Raw genomic sequence first — 19,196 nt, forward strand, 5'->3', positions numbered from 1 at the left:
CACAAGCAATACATTTGTACTTTACGACGTATTGCGTTCATGAAGTATAAAATAATTTAATTTTAAAAACCGTAATGATTAACGGACATAATTCTCAACAAACGATATGAACTATAGACTATTATAATAAACTATATTAAAAATTCCGTGACTGAACGAGAAAACAATGAACGAATACCGTCAATAAATGTCGTCACCAAGCTATGAAGAGTATTTTTAAGTATATATGTTTCGTCAATCAGTCATGTAATCAACTTGATTATTTTATTACTCATTTTAACAATATTTTATTATTCTACTTGAAATGTTTAGTGAAAAACATAATGTTAACACCAATTATTGAATTTTAATTTTAGAACAATTAGCCGTGCAAACCACTTTATCGGTATACCGTAACGCTAAATTCAAAAACGATTTCTAAACCGGCAAGCATGGCATCCCTAGACAATACTCACTGCGCATACAATGTCGAATACGCATACCGCAGTAACCTCAGACCAGTCAAACACTCAAACTGCATTATCGCCAGTTAAAAATCAGGGAATTATTATTATGATTTTTTTTATTTTATTTTTATTTAAAGACATTATTATAAAAAAGTACATACATAATTGATTTAAGTATGTGTATTTATTTTTACGTTTAATCTAATCGTATATAATGATATATCGAGTGTATCTCATATTGTAGTCATTCGGGTGGTTTTTTTAATGGTTCTGGTTCGATTTTATGGAATTAAAAAAAAAAAAAAAACCAAAAAATATACGTGTCTATATGTTTAAATAGTAATTTTTCATTACAATAAAAAAAAAAATCATCACGCAATCTTACCAACAGCAAAATCAATTAATTTTTTTTAAATGGTAACAATTATATTTTTAAATTTAATCCGGTAGAATTTTTTTTTCTAAAAACGTCGATGATTAAATTATCCGCTTATAAGTACTTGTATATTATAATACTTGTATTCGCCTTGATTATATCGTCGATATCGGCAAACAAACACTACTCCGAGCCATCTACATATATATACATATATATATATATATATATATATATGTATAATACGCTTGACACCATCGGCATCGTCTGTGATTGGTTCGTCAAATAAAGATAGGACTTTTTTAATTGATAATAGTTACACCACGTTTTAAACGACACGTCCACTTTTTATTCGTAAAACCACCAGTTTTGTTACTCGCATAAAAAGCTATGTACCGTAACCAAATCATTTGTTTTTGGTTAGCGCAAATGATCGATTTGAAATAATTCATATTTGATTAAACAAATGTGCACATGTTGTAACATATTGCGACCGGGGGTTGATCGACGTTAAACGTCCTTTTACAGCGTTTAGCGAATGATCGGCCTCGGTAGTTCATGTATCACACAATAATATATTAGCCGAAGATCCTAACGCAGTACATAAATATTAAATATGTATAGAATACAATCGGGTTAATTCGTTACGTTTATGTGAAATATATAATATGTAGGACGTAGCTGGTAGGTATATCAAAATTTTTTTTCAAAATAATGTCAGTGTTGTGTTTAATGTAGAAAGTATGATATTATTTATTATGAATGTAAAAGCACTCTCTCGTTAAATTTATATCTCAACAAAAATATTGAGCAAGGTTAATATTTCAACAAAAAATTCCTCATCTTAAGTCTAATAATATTCTTTTAACTCTAAAATTGAAAACATTTTATAGAATCGACTTATATAATTGTAATTGCATATACGTGCCTAATGGAGTTATTACCTTATTAATAAGTAATAAAACAAAAATATTTATTTACAAAACTACTATTAAAAATGCTGTTTTGTTACTCACCATTTAAATTGTATGAAAAAAAAAAACTACTTAATATAATTAACTGTGTAATCTGTATAAATTAATAGTTTGAGAAAAAAATATAATTTTTATAATCAAATTAGTACTCGTATGAATAGCACTATAAAGAGTAATACTAACTTATTTATTGTAAAAAAGGTTTTTTATTTGAAATTATAATTTAATTTTTTCTTTGTAAATTACTATACTTCGATACTTTTAAAACTTTATTTCATATTTAAAATATTTTGGACCCAAGTATACGAACCTTTAAATTGATCTGTTATAAGATTTAAACTCTTGCCTTATTGTCTTTGTATTACACAATTATCAGTAAATCACTTATGTAATTAATACACATTTTAGTTAAATGCTTTCAAATATTTAATCATGGTAATGTGTTTGCATTAGGAGGCGGACAATCGACCGACAACCATTCGACCGACAGAACAATCTAACGACAACCAAAATACTGACAAGACAATTTTATCTTTAATTTATATTCTTATTTTAAAAAAACTGCGCATAATGAATATAATTGTCTAGCTTAATAATACATTTTTTTATGATATTGTATAATAATAATATTGATAGTAAATAGTAATAGCTAGTAAAGTATAATAATGAAATCTTTAAAAAAATAATTCGTTATATAATAAAAAAAAAAAATACATAAAAGACTAGAAATAATATATAAATTTATGCGATTCTAAAGTGTATATTACATGGTTAGGTTGTGACTCTGTGAGCAATACCTCGAAGATACTCCAGATGTGTCTTACCTTCACGATTGTTAAAAGCAGTGTTTAAGCGCTGTTTATGTTTTCGCTGAAGATTTGTTGGGCGTGACTTTGGAGTTTCTCGAAGAATTGCTTCGATATCTGCATCAACCTTAACTTGTTCTTTCTGAAGTTCTTTAATCAGCGTAAACAGACCAATATAAGTTCTTCCTACCAATTCATTCCAACGCCGATGCCATTTTCTACTGTAAGCAACATTCAAAAACCCAGTCAATCAATGTTTTGGATAGTTGATGGTACTTTTAAAACAGTGCCCACTCTTCTTACACAACTATATACAATTCACGCACAAGTTGGTTTCGGTGACAATTCTAGGGTTTTGCCTCTAGTAGTCTAGTGTATGTTCTTATGACAAGTAAAACTTCAATCTGGAGTATCTTCGAGGTATTACTTGTGAGCAACCTAACCATGTAATATACATTCCAAAATCGCATATATTTATATATTATTTTTAGTTTTAAGTATTTTTTTTTTATTGTATAACGAATTATTTTTTTAATTATTTTATTATGATACTTTACTAGCTATTACTTATATTTATTATAAAACAATTATTATCAATATTATTATAATACAATATCATAAAAAATGTATTATTAACATAGTCAATTATATACATTATGAGGAGATTTTTTAAAATAAGAATAATATAAATTAAAGGTAAATTGTCTTGTCGGTATTTTGGTTGTCGGTAGATTGTCCTGTCGGTCAAATGGTTGTCGATCGATTGACCCAGAACCGTTTGAATTACCTATATAAAAATAAGTATTAACAATTTAAAACTGATACGCATTATAACTTTAGAATAAATGAAGATTATTTAAATGAGTAACTTGTAATTGTATATGATTATTCATGATTGGTGTATCTATAAAGATAATACAAAAATATGTATGTTATAATTAAGTAATATAAATCAATAAATATTAAAAAAAAAAAAGAAGAATAAACTTCTTTTTACATTTAGTATAGAAAATAATAGTTTAAATCGTAATTTAATATGACATTAATTTTTAGACTGGTAAATAAATAACACGTGCCATCATCGAGAGGTTTCTTCAATTAAGCAATTGAGTATGTACAATCATTTAAATTGGCACTTTAACTTATTTATACCTGTATGCGAAAAATGTGTGTGTAAAATAAATTTAAAAAATAAATTAAATATGACACTGAATATTAGATTTACTAATATTATATTCAAGAATAATTCATTTATATAAAACCTCATTTACCATAATATGTATGTTTCAAAACACATTTTTAATTATTAAAACATTTATTTTATTATGGTATATTGTACAATTATTATAAGTTTTCCATAAAAAAAAAAAAATTCAATAGTTTAATATAGATTAATGTATTAGTGCTTTTATTTTCTAATTTAAAAACTGTAAAGAAAAAAAAATATTTAATATCAAATAACTATAAATCGAACAATAAAATGAATAATTTATAAATATTGAATTGTAATAAACATGATTTGAGAGAGTTCGTTTAAATATCGAATTTCGTCAAAATGTAAACTTAAAAGTTAACACGTTTGTAAAAAAAATAATTTGGCTTTACGTTAATTATTATTAAAAAAAAAAAAATAATAATAACTAACTTTAACATTTAGGAATCTCGCTAGTATTCAATTTTTGTTTCCATTACTTATTTTTCTATGATTCGTTTTCCTGTAAATCCATTACTTATATTATTTTTTATACTTTTTTAGACTTAACAACGCAATTAGTGTTAAAACGAGTATTTCCAATCATATTTATTTCGATTTTACAGCCGTACAATTCCTTTCCAACGTCAACTGCAATATTTTATAACTATAGGTACCTTTTACGTGATAAAAATGGTCTATATAGTTTTCATGTTGAATCATAATAAATGGTCATACTTGTTGATTTTTTCCGTTAAACTCTATTCTATTATTCGCACTTCTGTAGATGTCGTTTGAAAACATTTAAGTTACAGCTTTTGTGTTATTTTCATTTTAAAAATAAATATAATATGTATACTTCTCGTTACCACTATCGACTTCAGAACATTATAACTCAGCTTGAATATCCCAAGAGTAAGATTTTAAATAACTTTATAAATAACATAACAAGTGTGTTAAGTATAATATAAAAAAAAATATGTAGATTGTTCAGGTGTAAAAAAACATTATTCTCAGAAACTCTAAGAATTGGATAACTTTTGTAAAGTACCTTTTTAAGTGAACACCTTTTATCTTTTGAAATATACTTTTTTATTCTGGTGGTTTAGGTAACGATGTTATAATTTAGCAAACCAAAGTAACAAAAAATTATCTTTATCCAGTATTTCAATCGGATATAAATGTAAATAAATATACATTTAAAATAAACAGTATATTTTTAAAAAAATACATCATATTATCTATCTATTATTTTTATGTATGTTACTAAAAGGTCAGAAAATGATAAAACTAGGTACAGTTATAATTATTGTGGTAATATAAAATATATTATTTTCAAAGCGGAAATTCATCATAAAACAAATACAAATACGACTAGAATCTATTACAAATATTGTTTTGGATTTAATAAATTATAATGTAATAACAATATAAATAAAAAAAAGTAAATAATTAAGAGCACCCATTAGGGGGTGCAAGGGGGTGACATATCACCCACCTAGAAAAATTATTGTTATTTTTATTACTATGAATAATAAATTAATTTTTCTAATGATAATACAATATATTATGTACATATTCATACTTGTATTTTATTAATCGATTACGGTCGTATGTCCTAATACCATGTCGATCAATCAGCTACACACACACACACACATATTATATATATAAATACATTTATGCGCTTTGAAAAAAGTTTTTTTATTTTATGATTTTCACCCCCTAGGTAATGACAAATGGGCGCCCTTGTAGGTAAGTGACTTACAGTGAGTTATAGGTCTGTTAAATTTGAATTAAATGATATATTATTGTATACGAAAAACGATTCTGAGCGGAACCGGTTTATCAGCCTATGTCACTATAAATTTTTTTTCAAAAATATTGCATTTATTATAATATTATTAGTATTATTACCTATATATACCATATTATATCAACTTATATAACACAGCATTTAATAAAGTCGTTCTGTAAATAACGTAAAACAGTAAAAATAGATTTATAGTACCTATTAATAAATAATATTTTTAAATAAATCAAACATTTTATTTCGTAAAGTGAAATTCATAATAATATAAAGTACATAAAAATTTAAGTTCTCGCGAATAATGTTTTTTAAATGATGGCAAAATAATTTATATATCGTTATTTATTATTTAAATAAGTAATTTCCTTCAAATTGGAACTTAAAATATAAATATAAAATACAAAGCAATTGTCTTTATATATTTTATAGATTTCATATTTCCAAATTTTCAATATGATACACTCACGAGGAATTTTGTATTCAATTTTCAAAACTTACATACAAAAAGCGAAGATTTTATGCAATTATAACTACAAGAAAGTTTTTAATTTTTTGCAATTTAATCGTTATCTAACTTTAAAACTTTAAAATAAAAATCGTGACTATAAATTTCTGATAGTTTTAATTAAAAAATTGCTAACTTATAAGTAGCTTTGTATTGAATTTCCAAAAAATGTTACCACGTGAATAATTTAAAATTGACATTTATAAAAAAAAATATAAATTGAAAATTGTATTATTTAGAAAACGATAATTTAAATATTTGGTGATAATTTCAAGAGGTATTTATGGTTATTTGTTTATGAGTAACGTAAAAGAAAAAGAAAATCAATTTTGTCTAAAACATGCTATAATATTTCAACTACTGTTCAAAAGTTGTGAGGAATTTATTAACATTAATTTAATCCTTATATGGGTGTATTGTAGGTACGTTGCTACATTACGTTTGAAAGTCATTATATAATTCTGAAAACTATTTGGAGTTTAACTGTTTTTGCAGTTTTTTGCGACTTTGAAATGTTACCAGAAATTCAGTTTATGTTCAATTTCCAATTGAATAGACATGCTACGTAGGTGTAGGTCTTAGAGTGTTTTAACTATCCTAACCTTATATAATCTCTTGCATGTGTTTTATTCAAAAAAATTAAATAATATTGACTATTTTTTGATATTCTTGAATTCAAAAGTGTATGAAAATTTTTTTTATTATAATGTGCATTCAAAAAAAAAAAATAAATAAAAAAAAATAATTGCATAGTTATTTTACATAAGTATGTCAAAACCAGTGTAGAATCCAAGTATGTGTTTCAATATAATCATAAATTAAATCAATTAAAACTTGGTGAACTACACGAATTAATTATCGTAAAATATTGTATTAAGTGACTTGGGCTGGATAATAAAACATTATTTTGATCATATGCATATTAAAACGTAAAGTTTAGGAAAGTCTTAAAATACAGTTAGTATACCTTTATGTATAACAAGCAACGATAATACTCGTATATATTCATGTTTAAGTTTTTCAATTACTCCTTATTACTTAATTTATATTAACTTAAAAATCGAATTAAAAATTGTGTTCAAAACTAGATTTATATTATCTAATTTTGGTTTATACAAAAAAAAAAAATGGATTATCACTTATTAAAAAAAATATATTTTTTGATAAAATGTTGCTTAATTTAAATTACCTATTAAACAGTTATTATACTATCAAAAATTTGATTATATTTATTTGTGTATTTATAATAATACTCATATGCTCGGTAACTTTATACGAATATTTTTTAATAGCTAGGTCCTGAATTTATATTATCTAAAAAGTATCAAAAAATATTCTTAACAAAAAAATAAAAACAAAATATGCTCTATGACCGAAATAATTTCCTTAAAAGAATACCTAAGACAATGACAAATTTAAAAAAAAAATATTGAAAAATAACAGTTTCACTTTTGAAATATTTGTTAATTAAACTGAATTATCTACGGAGCGCATTGTTATATTGTAAGTTCTAAAAAAAAATCATTTTCATTTTAATCTTGGTTCTATAATTATTGATAAAAGTTAATGGATTGATGGACTCGTAGTACATAATAACTAAATAACATTGTAAACACCTTATAAATTAAAGACTAAAACAAAAATATGCACTCACAAATCATTTTACTTGAAAACCGTTAAAAATATAATTATTATAGTATTTACGCATTGCCCAAAATAAAAATAAAATTATATTTTTAGACTTCTAGTTGATATTGGCTTTCGTTTGATAATTAAATGTTCAATATTTAATATATATTAAAACAATGAAACTAATCAACACTTTAAAAAATAACTGTGTACTAATGTACCATTAATTCTTTTATATTATAAAAAAAAATAATAATAATAATAATAACAAATCTATTATCCTACTGTGAAATAAATGATAAATTAAATTGATGGACGTTCTTATAAATTATTTTGTTCAAGATAGATTATAACAGGCATATAAGGGATTATAAGGCATCTAGTACTTTAGTTAAGTTTTAATTTTTAAATGTTTGGTGTGATAAATGTCAATGAACAATTAGTACTATAAAATTACATGTCTTAAAAATTATATTGAATTCAATAGACGTTTAAAAGTTATTACATTTCAAAATAACGTGATGAATAATCATTAAAAACGTTTTCCAAAAACGTAACTGTTTTTTAACAATACATAAACTGGAACGGGTTATCACTCTTTTTGTACATGTCATTCCAGTAAGACTTGTTCAATTTACTAATCTCAAAGCATGTTAATTTTTTTCTTTTATTTTTTGTTATAAGACAAGGCATTGATTTGGAATAGTATATGAAGTTTTGAGTTTTCATTAAAGTGCTAAGCGTTAATCTGTACAATAACAAAAGTTTGAGATATTTAATCTCCGTGGCCTTTTATTTCTGATTCTGTATTTCTCAAACGAACATTCTATGGGGTCACGGTACTTACTGTTTTGCTATATTTGTCTCTCACATGCATGTCCTTACAAAATACGATTGTAGTTTAAGGAACAACAACACGTATAACAAAAATTATAGAAAACAATATAATATGTTTTCCGTAGAAAATAATATTACACATTAAATTAAATTTTGAGAATCTGATATTTAATGGTTTTCTTACAGACATATATTGAAAAAAAAAGGTTATAAAATGTATTAAACCATTATTTTATTACTACTCCCATACTTGATGTTTTTGATCTAAAATCATTTTATATTCATGAACGATCTACATAAACAACATACGTTGTTTTGATATGTCACATGTGTGGCCCAGGAAAATAATAAATCATTGTGTGATGTCTTCTTGATAAAATGTATTCACATTTTATTACACTGATGAAATCAAATATTAAAGTACAAAGATCTTAGTTGCATGCTAAAGTAAATTATAAGATGTTGTGTAACAGTTTGACAATACATGTGGTATTGCTTATTAAATTTGATAATAATTTATTGGTTATTCTTTTTATTTATTTTATTGTCAGCAAATGACATTGAATCAAAATAAAAATTATTTGTAACAAGGCAATAATAAATAGTAAAATATATTTTCCGTTTTATTTAAATTATCTTAGGTTTAATATTATTTAACTCACCATAGGGTATTTCTATAAAAGAAATCTTTTTATTATTTAGAATTTACGAATAAATCAGTTATTAAATTAGCATATAAAAAGCTAGTGAATATTTATCTGAATGGAGCGATGAATGAATTGGTTTTAGAATCATGGGTGTTTTTTTTTGTCTGTTATAAAATTTTTGAGCAGTAAACAATTTTTAAATTCGAGAATTTCTAGTGGTAAATAGCATCAAGTTATTACTTTAAAAAGTCAAAAGTAGAACATTTCTAATACTTATCATAATAATCAAAGAAAAATAATAAAATAATGAAAAACGAGAATATTTAAACAACATAAGTTTTTAACAAAATGTATTTTGTATTTTTTTTATAAAAGATTAACTTAAAAATGTATTACAAATATTACAATGTTATTCAATGTTGTTCTTACAGAAATTAAAACAATATATAAATTACATAGGTACATCATTTTTCATCATACATTTTTAATTTTAAATCCCAATACTTGAACAGTTAATTCAATTTTTCTTGTAAACAAAGAAATTACAAGAATTAAAAAAATAAGTTTGTAACAATACCTCATTAGCATTTATGTAGGTATGAATATTTAAAATAAATATTGATGAAAATGGATATTAAATGTAAAATAACAATTTATTCTTTAACCATTTTAGTAATTTTTTTGTAATTCTGAAATGATTAACCGTAAAAGCACATGACATTTTTGAAAGTTACATAAATTATAATTTTTATATTACGAATTTTTTTTTTAACTAGTTAAATTTTTTCTTCTGTTCATAAAATCAAATTATCCCAAGTTTTAAAAGTTTTCATACGCATAATAATGTTATTTATATGATATTTATTTTAAAAGTAGCTACTGGTAACTTCAGAAATGTGTAACATAGTATATATTGCTGTATCATTAAACTAAAATAATAATATTTGAATAATATAAATTATTAATATGATCGATTTTAATGCTACAATTGTCTGTAATTAATATTAACGCTTTATACTAAGTTCGATAAATAAATAAATAATTTTTATTTTCGGATATTTATTATAATATTGCTATACATACAATCATATAGCAAAAATAATAATAATAATAATATACACCGCATAATAATACTTCAGATATTCCATACCTTTTTTTTTTTATATACTTTATCGCACATTATGATCATGTGCATCAGATAACTCATATTCATAACATATGGATTCTTCTTAGGCATTTGTAAGTGGATAACTGTTACGATGCCTTGCGCAGACTAATAATGTTATTACCGACGCCTGCAGTGCATGGTAACATTCATAAACACTGTTACTCCAGAAAGCCTTTGCTAGTTTGACCAAATTTAACACATGCATTAGTAATGACATTCAAAATCGGTTGAATTGTTCAACAGCACGGGTTAAGTACAATAACGTGCTAAAGCAGACTAAGCTGTTGTTAACGTTATCAGTGTTCAGTATATTCGATGTTGACTGATTATTTTCGTAAATATAATAAATTATGTGTTTATATTATAAGATTTCAAAACAATAGAATTATTTAAAAAATACGTATATTAGGTATATTGTAGTTATAGAAATATTCATATCGATTTGTAAGAAGTGAAAAAAAATAATTATAATTTTCCAATATTTTATAACCGGCTATTACAACATATAATGTTTATTTTTACATTAAATTTTTTAAATATTTAAAAAACATTTTTTGAAACACAATTATTCTGTATAAAATATGAATATAATAGCATGATTCAATTTAATCGTAACGAAAAAATAATCACAACAAAAAAAGGAAATTTAAATAAATGGTGTTAAATAAAATTATATGTCAAATAAAAACAATTTCATTCACATTATGTGTCACTTATCATCGAACGGACGTGTATAAAAAAAAAAAAAAATAGTTTTCCTTTGATAAATATTCTATTGGCACCGATGTCTGTATCACTACTTAAAATAAAACACTTCAAGTTCAATATATATATTTGGTGGAGGACATTAATATAAATATGATATATTTTATGAAAGAAACTTGTAGCGCAATCTATTTGTAAAACTACAATTAATTTTTTAACAATTTTATCGAAATCTAGGAACTAATATTTATATGTATCAATACAATTTTCTTTAACTATTCTGACGTGAGAATGAATACACGTTTATTATGTATGAGTATTATATATATATATCTATGTAAAATAATATAGCAAGTTACTTTTATTTATTATTATTCTGGTAGTAAATTTACCAGAGTAGTTTAAAATGTTTCCCATGAAATTTTATCTAAGTGATATTTCCATAAATATATGTACAAAAGTAATAAAAATTAACAAAATGTATTATTGTATAAATAACATAATATCGACGCATAGAATTTCGAGTAATGGTTTTTAATTTATTCACCAATTTTTAAGAAAGTAATTTCTCAATATGACCAATAATTAACGTGGTTAGGATAACATATTAGGGTACAAACGTAATACAAAATTACAATATCTATGCAAAATAATATAATAGTTACATGTTTTAATATAAATTGCAGTTATTTATTATTATTAAATATATATGTTACGGTAAATGATGTTAACGGGGTAAATGTCGTCATTCCCCGGTAAATGTTGTGAATGTAGACATTCCCCGGTTATTAACGTCAGTCCCCAGTTTAATTGGAGAATGACCTTCAATACATTTATGGAAAGAATTGTATCGAATTTTAAAAAATGTTGAGATTGACTAACGAAAAATTTTCAAATTTCAAAGTCGGTACAACTGTTCGTGTCCCAATACCAGATGTTGATAGGGCTCGGTTCTCCGCGTAATTTACTTGCTATTATTATTTTTTTGTGAAGATGACATGTATAAATTATGTAAGCCAATTTTAATTTGATAATATTTATTTAATTTTAAATAATATAGGTACCTGAATGTTTGAACCATATTCTGTATATGGTGTGTTGAAACATAAACATACAAGAGCTCAAATTTGCCCAAGCAAAGAAATATTTCTAGAACTAAATGAAGCTATGAAAAAAATTAAAGATAGGGAAATAACATTACGCGAAGCTGCTGGACAATAAATAGCTGGTCATCAAAAGCATTTAATCGATGCAATTTCAAAACTGGTTGTGTCACTAAAAAATGTGCTTACAGGTTACAATGCATCAGAAATGTTGTGCAGTTCAAAATTTCATGGTAACCAAAACTGTACAAATGAATAGTTTGTAATAATATGCACCTATTTTATTCACTTCGATTAACCTAACCTTTCATTGACTTCATTTAAATCAAAAATGATGAGATTCAAAAATGAATCACCAGCCGATAATAAATCATTATTTAACAGTATCTATATTAAAACAATCAGTGTATTGTATTTGAGATTTATCTTAATTTACCACAAGTTTTGGTAAATGACGTCAATGACCGGTGAAAGATGTACATTTGAATTTATAATATGTGTTTTTACAACATTTACCCACATAATTGAATCATATTGGTTAATGACGTCATTGGCCGGGGAAGGACGGCATTTACCAATTTTCGTCTTTCACCGTAACATATACATAATATTTGCTTAAGTAATACTATTATTATTTCATAGATCGACATGGGCAGAATGTAGTTGGATGGGCAAATTGATAATAATTATTTTAATCCAGTATATAATAAAACATAGTTTGTAGTATCACATGTGTTTAACACAGGGAAGTTTTAGAGGCGTATGCCTACATTTAATTTTATGTGTGCACATAACCATATTTTACATTGTGAAATTATAACTTTAAATTTAAAAACATGATTTATTTATACTTATTTCTTGTTTAGGTATTAGATAAAACTGTTATTAGTGATAATATATGGATATAGGTATTTAACAAATATGTTATAGCTTACAGTTTTAACATGACAAAAGAAATTAATATTAGAAAATTATTTATACTCTGTATCTACCTACTAAAGATCGGTGCTTACGATAGTAGAAATATTCCAGAAGTGCTTCATGTAGCAACTTTTTAGATTGGAAATTTTATCTCGTTATAGTACCTAAAGTAAAAATGGGTAGTTTTTAAATTTTGAAATATTCTTCTTGAGTGCATGTAAATATTACCTAGGTATACATTGAAACAAATAGAACATTTTACGATATACCGGTTTTAACCATAATCGATTTTGGTCATTTAATGGTATAGTAAACCGAATACCATTCAGAGTCGTTTGTAACGAATAACTTTCAAATCTATTACAATACCACTATCCTGCAACTCCGAGCTGAAGAACGCATAACGCACCTGTATTATATTACTGCATCTTTTTTGATATGTATATATGTATATTTGTTTGACACACATTGTTTTTTGCTCAATATAGACGATATACAAACACTTCTACGTGAAAAAAATTATACAGAATATTTAAAAAAAAATGAGTTTTGTTGACTAACAGTATTCTTTGTAGTAATGTTTTTTTAAATGGTCAGAATATCAGCTTTACCGTGTCTCAGTTTGAAGCTCACAATACTTTTGTTTTTGCATCATAGAAGATAAATAGTGTTAAATCTGGCAGAATAATAAATCATCACTTGTTTTTCAATAATTAATATTTAAATTAAAAGTTTTTATAGTTTTAATGAAATTCATATTTTTCCTTCCACAAGAATCACTAAAATAAAATGAATATAACCAAAATAGACATATTATATTAATATGTGCATTTATCAAAAGTTGATCTTATGTTTTTTTTTTTTAATTTGATTAAAAATGAATAGGATGGAGTATTCTCTCTGAGGATAATCTTTGCCATCTAATTAAAATTTTAAATTATTTAAAATGTAAAATGTAAAATTATATTATTAATCATTTAAATCCGCTGGCCTTTTAAAACATTTTCATTTCCAACAATAAAGCGCAGTAAATAATACATATAGGGATTATAATATAACTTCAATAATTAACAATGCTGTATAATAATTATAACAATAATAATATAAAAAATAAAGTAATAAAATAATAAGATTAGGTATAGCTTAATAATAATAATTAGGTATAGTTTAACAACATACTTATGATATTAAAATGTATAAAATGATATTTCAAAAGTCTACAGCTTTATCGTACATAATATCCATTGTGTCATTATTTAAACAGATTGAAACATCATTGTTTGAATTTTAAGATAGATTAATTAAAAATAGGTGTCTGTCGGCTGATGTACATTTTTTGTACTATTTAGTATATTTCAAATTGGTATTATATATAAATTTAGTCAAATGCAGCATAAAGTAAAACAACGCGAATAGCGAATTTGGTTCTTTATCATAAGATTATAATTTTAACCTAACCTAACCTAACCTAACGTTGTCTCGATTTATTCGTAGTAAATAATATGCGCATATATAAAAATAGTATTATTATTCATTTTTATAGGTTAACACCACAGTAACACGCCCTTTTACCTGCGTCGGATTAAGTCGGACGCTAATTTTAAAGCACTATTGTTGCAGTGCACCGAAATATGATGATGATCTATACACGTCATAATATGTACATAATACTGCACAGTGTGCACGAATTAACTACTACTAACCCGCCATGAGTCGCATCATTGTTTGTAACACGTGTGGTCGCACACGGTGTTTTTGACCGTTTCCTTATATCTCATATATTTTTTTAAATTTTACATGTAAATGCATTTATTAATGATTTACAAAAAATATACTTTATTTGTTTATTATATTTTACAATACAAACTGGTGTTACTGGTACTATTATACTCAAGATTAAAGTGAAAATAAATTAAAAATAATTTGATTGAAAGAATGTGTTTGAATACAATACAGTTTTGATATTATTCTGAAAATATAGCAATCTTCGAAGAAATAAGAGGTATGTGACTGGATATGTTGTTTTTGATGGTTTTTATATTTTAAATTAGATGCCAACGAAAATAATACGTAATGAAATTGATACTGAGTATAGTCGCATACGGTCTTTTTGACCGGTTACGGACTTTAAAAAAAGCTACAAATTCGACAAATAATAATTGACTGTTCTAAATAGTTTTAAAAAATAGGTTTACATGTATATTAAAGGTAACAAAATGCACTAAACAAAGTAAATCACTCACAACGACTTATTAGTAAAATAATAAACTCACGGTCTTTTAGACCGTGATGCGACTCACGGCGGGTTAAGGATAATGATGTGAACGCTGATCGTCGAACGCGCGTGCTTTTCGGACGAGTCGCTTCGGCGGGTGTCATTCCATAGGTTACGTCAAGTCGAATGTAAAAAATATTATGTTTCGGACAGTTATTCGATTAATATTGGTGAGTCACGTAAAATGACAAACTATAGACGGGATAACGGTATAACACCTACCGGTAAACGCGTCTTGACACTTCGAGTAGGTGTGCTTATCTATATACTATATTGTAACCTGTAGTATAATTAATAAAATATTATAATCGTTAATCTGTATTTCTGTAACCGAAAGAACTAAATGAAAATAGTTATATGCGGAGTGAGCAATATCGTATTCACGGATCGATGTATAAAACGTCGTGTATCTTTTCGCAGATGTGCAATCCTGTGGAGTGAGAAATATCACCAAATTTATTAGTAACTGTATACGCAATACCATGTTGGATAGTAAAATCTCAGTAACACCGAGAGTGGATCAGAGTTTTTATTAAAGAAAGGTAATTAAATAAATTATGGGTATTATATTATAGTAAACAATACCTACTATAAGATCGATGTCTTATATATACGATACCAACATAATTATTTACGGCCTCGTAAATATTAATAATATTACCACTAAAATATAGATTTTGAAGCGCTAAACACAATAAAAAAAGCAGTTAATATAAACCCATTGAGTATTTGAGTTCTAAAAATACTTTAAAAAAAAATGAAAATGAATTTTTTGAATTTTACTTATTTTTATTTATTAATAAAGTAATTGTTCATTCATTAATTATAAAACGTTACAAAAGTAATTTATTACAATATAATAGATTCATATTAACAATACTGCTAAAATAAAATAAATATTTTAGTGATATCTAAGTTTATTAAAATTGATTAAATATCTAAAAAGCATTGAACAAAAACATTAAATCCAAATTACTTGAACCATATTAATAGCTAATAAAAATTCTTTTGTAATAAATTAGTAGAATGATAAAGTAAACCTCATCAAAATTCCTGAATAACTAATTAGCAGAGTACATTTTTGAAATTGCATTGCGTAAACGACTCGTAGTGGTATAAGATTTTGAAATACTATGAATACTTCATGTTAATTTGACTAGAATTACCACTGGAAATGCAGTAAATGAGTAATCAATAATCGAAATACAATGATTTTCAACAATACAATTAAATGTAAATGCGTATTATTGGGGAATCCGAGATATCTTACCATCGGAGATTAACACACGTTCGGCAGTCATATATAGACCGTAAATTAAACTGATTAAGAATTAATAAATTATTATCTATTTCGTCATGAGAACAACGGCAACTACAATTATCATTGGTCTGAATGTATTCGGACATAAAAGTATTATTCCTTTTTGCGCTGTATAAATAGCGACATAGCAATACAATAATTGGATTACTTTAAAACACTTTATTTGAAATTTAATTATTTCAATAATTCGATGAAACGCCTTGTCGAATAAACATAACTTAATCGGTTTTAGTTTTATTGTTTTAATTAAAAGAATACTAATTGTACGCTTAGAAATCTTAACCTACACGTATGTTTTCTATACACAATTATATAACTATAATATATTAAGTTCATTATATCACTGCCGTTTTACACCTTTCAATAGTAAAATTAGTACATCGGTATTGATTTATAAATATTATTATGTAGGGCTAAGATTTTAATGATCACAAAGTCAATAAATATTCTACAAGAAAAATTACTTAAAAATTTAAAAAATCTCTACAATATACAACTATATATTATACAAATTTGATTAAATATAATATGTTTTTCGATTACAAGGTTAGAATAATAATATTAAAATATATATGTTTTTTCTTTTTGATAGTTATATCCAATTATAAATAATAATATATAATTAAATATTGTCTTCTGGTAAACTATTCTAAAATTTCAATGAAAATAAAATAATGTTCATTAATTAATTAAACTAACCTAAAACCCACACGAATAAAGTACAATGCACATACTACTTATATGATGTAATGGTTTTATTTAACATTAAACTTGAGTACAATCGTGTTATAAAAATAAATTGTAGTGTTGCTGTTCAATGATACGATATCGCATCAAAAGCTATAACTTAACCTAACCTCTAATGTTAACCATTATGTTATTTTTAATCAAATACAAATATTAAATGAATTAGTTTATAGAAAAGTTAACATGTTTTAAAATTAGAAAAAATCTACAAAAAGATCGAAATTAGCCTTAAATTATAAATTAAATTAAAAAAAGTCGTAATAAAAAAAACTTTAAATTGATCAGAATTCCTTAAAAAATCGGTGTTCATCAATTGCGCCATTTTTTCAGACTACCTGGAATAAATAATTTTTTTTGCCCAAGGGAATTTATTAAAAATATAAAAAGATGTATGTCAATTTTTTGCACTGGTGAATTTATTAGAAATTAAATAGGTTTATTCGTACATCAATAATTGCACCAGGAAAATATAACGGATTTTTCAAATCGATAATCAATTTACATACTATATTATAAGAAATTATTAATTAGGTATAATATTTTTTGAATTTTCGATGTTTAATTTTTGCTTATTTTAAATTTAATTAATATAAAAATGAAAGGGTATATTTCAAAATATTTTCGATAAAAAATTGAAAATATGTCCATATTTAAAATTAATTTATATAAAATAAATGATTGATAATTTCTTTGATTTTTTGTGTCTATAATAATAATAATGTATGTTATAATATGTATTACATTATAACAAACTATTTTGTGTTGAAAAAAAAAATTATAATATAAAATAAAAATAACTTGAGATTAAATTATTTATTATTCATGTTATAAGTTTATGGTTTAAATGTTTTAATTGTTTATAATAGTAACTTAATGACTTCACAAATTGGAACATATTGATTATGTCTTTTTTATATTTTGAAATAATTTTTTAAACGATTGTTGTTATATTATTTATTATTTAATTTAATTTTTGAATAATTGTAATTTTAATATATCATTGTACTTGAATAGGTTTCAAATTTACAAAAACTACAAAAATATTTAGGTACTTATGTTTGTTCGGCACAAATTATGTATAACATTATTAGAACTTCAATTCAATATCGTTATTTTTAAATCCTATATAATATATATATATATTTCTTATACACGATATATGGTGCAATTAACATATTATAGCCTAAAATAATTTTTTCTCATATAATAAAGTTTGAAAATACTATAAAAAAATAATATTTGGTTACAAAATTATAATTAAATGTACTTTTATATTTGTCCAATTAAAATTTCCATGATAAATTACATAGGTAATGGCAAATAAATATATTGTCAATAAAATGTATTTTTTCCAAATAAAATCTAAACATTTTTTATGTAGAATAAACTATTCAAGGAGATTGTATTTTATTTTTTTAAATAAAAACTTTTAATAAGAGCGGAAAAATTAAAAAAAAAGAATTTCAACTAATCGAAATTTTAAATTAAAAAATATTAAAAAACCCCTAATAAAATAAATTACATTTCCACCGTATTTTTAATAATAATTATAAAATAATGTAGATCATCGTCTGCCACGCGATTATGTTGAACACATTTACAGTTTTTTATTTATGCTACAATACGATTCAGGCCTCCATATTCGTTTGGTAACTATAATTTTGATAAGGTGAATAACAACCTGTAGTATTATTATTAACTAAATTTCTATGATATGAGTAGGTTAGTATATAT

The 19,196-nt window shown here is 24.3% G+C and overlaps 1 pseudogene; it reads left to right on the forward strand.

Moving 5' to 3' along the window:
- Positions 1-11,959: 11,959 nt before the first annotated feature.
- On the forward strand, positions 11,960-12,457 carry LOC113550272 (annotated as a pseudogene).
- Positions 12,458-19,196: the final 6,739 nt, after the last annotated feature.

Source organism: Rhopalosiphum maidis, chromosome 1 (assembly GCF_003676215.2).
Source record: "Rhopalosiphum maidis isolate BTI-1 chromosome 1, ASM367621v3, whole genome shotgun sequence".
Classification (NCBI taxonomy): domain Eukaryota; kingdom Metazoa; phylum Arthropoda; class Insecta; order Hemiptera; family Aphididae; genus Rhopalosiphum; species Rhopalosiphum maidis.